Genomic DNA, 4,125 nt, shown 5'->3' with positions numbered 1-4,125 from the left:
GAAATATGCCCTAGAGGCAATAATAAAGTTATTATTTATTTCCTTATATCATGATAAATGTTTATTATTCATGCTAGAATTGTATTAACCGGAAACATAATACATGTGTGAATACATAGACAAACTTAGTGTCACTAGTATGCCTCTACTTAACTAGCTCGTTAATCAAAGATGGTTATGTTTCCTAACCATGAACAAAGTGTTGTTATTTGATTAACGAGGTCACATCATTAGTTGAATGATCTGATTGACATGACCCATTCCATTAGCTTAGCACCCGATCGTTTAGTATGTTGCTATTGCTTTCTTCATGACTTATACATGTTCCTATGACTATGAGATTATGCAACTCCCGTTTGCCGGAGGAACACTTTTTGTGCTACCAAACGTCACAACGTAACTGGGTGATTATAAAGGAGCTCTTCAGGTGTCTCCAATGGTAGATGTTGGGTTGGCGTATTTCGAGAATAGGATTTGTCTCTCCGATTGTCGGAGAGGTATCTCTGGGCCCTCTCGGTAATGCACATCACATAAGCCTTGCAAGCATTGCAACTAATGAGTTAGTTGCGGGATGATGTATTACGGAACGAGTAAAGAGACTTGCCAGTAACGATATTGAACTAGGTATTGGATACCGACGATCGAATCTCGGGCAAGTAACATATAGATGACAAAGGGAACAACGTATGTTGTTATGCGGTCTGACCGATAAAGATCTTCGTAGAATATGTAGGAGCCAATATGGGCATCGAGGTCCCGCTATTGGTTATTGACCGAAGACGTGTCTCGGTCATGTCTACATTGTTCTTGAACCGTAGGGTCCACACACTTAACATTACGATGACAGTTATTATGAGTTTATGCATTTTGATGTACTGAAGATTGTTCGGAATCCCGGATGTGATCATGGACATGACGAGGAGTCTCGAAATGGTCGAGACATAAAGGTTGATATATTGGAAGCCTATGTTTGGATATCGGAAGTGTTCCGGGTGAAATCGGGATTTTACCGGAGTACCGGGAGGTTACCGGAACCCCCGGGAACTATATGGGCCTTAGTGGGCTTTAGTGGAAAGGAGAAAGGGGCAGCCCAAGGTGGCCGCGCGCCTCCCCCCTCCCCTAGTCCTATTAGGACAAGGAGAGGTGGCCGGCCCCCTCTCTCTCTTTCCCCCCCTCGAGGAATCCTATTCCAACTAGGATTGGGGGGAATCCTACTCCCAAAGGGAGTAGGACTCCCTTGGCGCGCCCTCCTTGGCCAGCCGCCCCCTCCTCCTTGGCTCCTTTATATACGGAGGCAGGGGGGCACCCTAGGACACACAAGTTGATCCTTGAGATCGTTCCTTAGCCGTGTGCGGTGCCCCCTGCCACCATATTCCACCTCAATCATATTGTAGCGGTGCTTAGGCGAAGCCCTGCGACACTAGAACATCAAGATCGTCACCACGCCGTCGTGCTGACGGAACTCCTCCCCGACGCTTTGCTGGATCGGAGCCCGGGGATCGTCATCGAGCTGTACGTGTGCTAAGAACTTGGAGGTGCCGGAGTAACGGTACTTGGATCGGTCGGATCGGGAAGACGTATGACTACTTCCTCTACGTTGCGTCAACGCTTCCGCAGTCGGTCTGCATAGGTACGTAGACAACACTCTCCCCTCTCGTTGCTATGCATCACCATGATCTTGCGTGTGCGTAGGAAATTTTTTGAAATTACTGCGTTCCCCAACAGTGGCATCCGAGCCTAGGTTTTATATGTTGATGTTATATGCACGAGTAGAACACAAGTGAGTTGTGGGCGATATAAGTCATACTGCCTACCAGCATGTCATACTTTGGTTCAGCGGTATTGTTGGACGACACGACCCGGACCAACATTATGCGTACGCTTACGCGAGACCGGTTCCCCCGGCGTGCTTTGCACATAGGTGGCTTGCGGGCGACAGTCTCTCCAACTTTAGTTGAACCGAGTGTGGCTACGCCCGGTCCTTGCGAAGGTTAAAACGGAGTCTATTTGACAAACTATCGTTGTGGTTTTGATGCGTAGGTGAGATTGGTTCTTGCTTAAGCCCGTAGCAGCCACGTAAAACTTGCAACAACAAAGTAGAGGACATCTAACTTGTTTTTGCAGGGCATGTTGTGATGTGATATGGTCAAGGCATGATGATGAATTTTATTGTATGAGATGATCATGTTTTGTAACCGAGTTATCGGCAACTGGCAGGAGCCATATGGTTGTCGCTTTATTGTATGCAATGCAATCGCGATGTAATGCTTTAATTTATCACTAAGCGGTAGCGATAGTCGTGGTAGCATAAGATTGGCGAGACGACAATAATGCTACGATGGAGATCAAGGTGTCGCGCCGGTGACGATGGTGATCATGACGGTGCTCCGGAGATGGAGATCACAAGCACAAGATGATGATGGCCATATCATATCACTTATATTGATTGCATGTGATGTTTATCTTTTTATGCATCTTATCTTGCTTTGATTGACGGTAGCATTATAAGATGATCTCTCACTAAATTATCAAGAAGTGTACTCCTTGAGTATGCACCGTTGCCAAAGTTCGTCGTGCCCAGACACCACGTGATGATCGGGTGTGATAAGCTCTACGTCCATCTACAATGGGTGCAAGCCAGTTTTTGCACACGCAGAATACTCAGGTTAAACTTGATGAGCCTAGCATATGCAGATATGGCCTCGGAACACAGAGACCGAAAGGTCGAGCGTGAATCATATAGTAGATATGATCAACATAACGATGTTCACCATTGAAAACTACTCCATCTCACGTGATGATCGGTTATGGTTTAGTTGATTTGGATCACGTGATCACTTAGAGGATTAGAGGGATGTCTATCTAAGTGGGAGTTCTTAAGTAATTTGATTAATTGAACTTAAACTTATCATGAACTTAGTACCTGATAGTATCTTGCTTGTTTATGTTGATCGTAGATAGATGGCTCGTGCTGTTGTTCCATTGAATTTTAATGCGTTCCTTGAGAAAGCAAAGTTGAAAGATGATGGTAGCAATTACACGGACTGGGTCCGTAACTTGAGGATTATCCTCATTGCTGCTCAGAAGAATTACATCCTGGAAGCACCGCTGGGTGCCAGGCCTGCTGCTGGAGCAACACTAGATGTTATGAACGTCTGGCAGAGCAAAGCTAATGACTACTCGATAGTTCAGTGTGCCATGCTTTACGGCTTAGAATCGGGACTTCAACGACGTTTTGAACGTCATGGAGCATATGAGATGTTCCAGGAGTTGAAGTTAATATTTCAAGCAAATGCCCGGATTGAGAGATATGAAGTCTCCAATAAGTTCTATAGCTGCAAGATGGAGGAGAACAGTTCTGTCAGTGAGCATATACTCAAAATGTCTGGGTATAATAATCACTTGATTCAGATGGGAGTTAATCTTCCAGATGATTGCGTCATTGACAGAATTCTCCAATCACTGCCACCAAGCTACAAGAGCTTCATGATGAACTATAATATGCAAGGGATGAACAAGACTATTCCCGAGCTCTTCGCAATGCTGAAAGCTGCGGAGGTAGAAATCAAGAACGAGCATCAAGTGTTGATGGTTAACAAGACCACTAGTTTCAAGAAAAAAGGCAAAGGGAAGAAGAAGGGGAACTTCAAAAAGAACAGCAAGCAAGTTGCTGCTCAGGAGAAGAAACCCAAGTCTGGACCTAAGCCTGAAACTGAGTGCTTCTACTGGAAGCAGACTGGTCACTGGAAGCGGAACTGCCCCAAGTATTTGGCGGATAAGAAGGATAGCAAGGTGAACAAAGGTATATGTGATATACATGTTATTGATGTGTACCTTACTAGAGCTCGCAGTAGCACCTGGGTATTTGATACTGGTTCTGTTGCTAATATTTGCAACTCGAAACAGGGACTACGGATTAAGCAAACACTGGCAAAGGACGAGGTGATGATGCGCGTGGGAAACGGTTCCAAAGTCGATGTGATCGCGGTCGGCACGCTACCTCTACATCTACCTTCGGGATTAGTATTAGACCTAAATAATTGTTATTTGGTGCCTGCATTGAGCATGAACATTATATCTGGATCTTGTTTGATGCGAGACGGTTATTCATTTAAATCAGAGAAT

Source organism: Triticum urartu, chromosome 6, assembly GCF_003073215.2.
Source record: "Triticum urartu cultivar G1812 chromosome 6, Tu2.1, whole genome shotgun sequence".
Taxonomy (NCBI): Eukaryota; Viridiplantae; Streptophyta; class Magnoliopsida; order Poales; family Poaceae; genus Triticum; species Triticum urartu.
Note: the sequence above shows the minus strand (reverse complement) of the source record.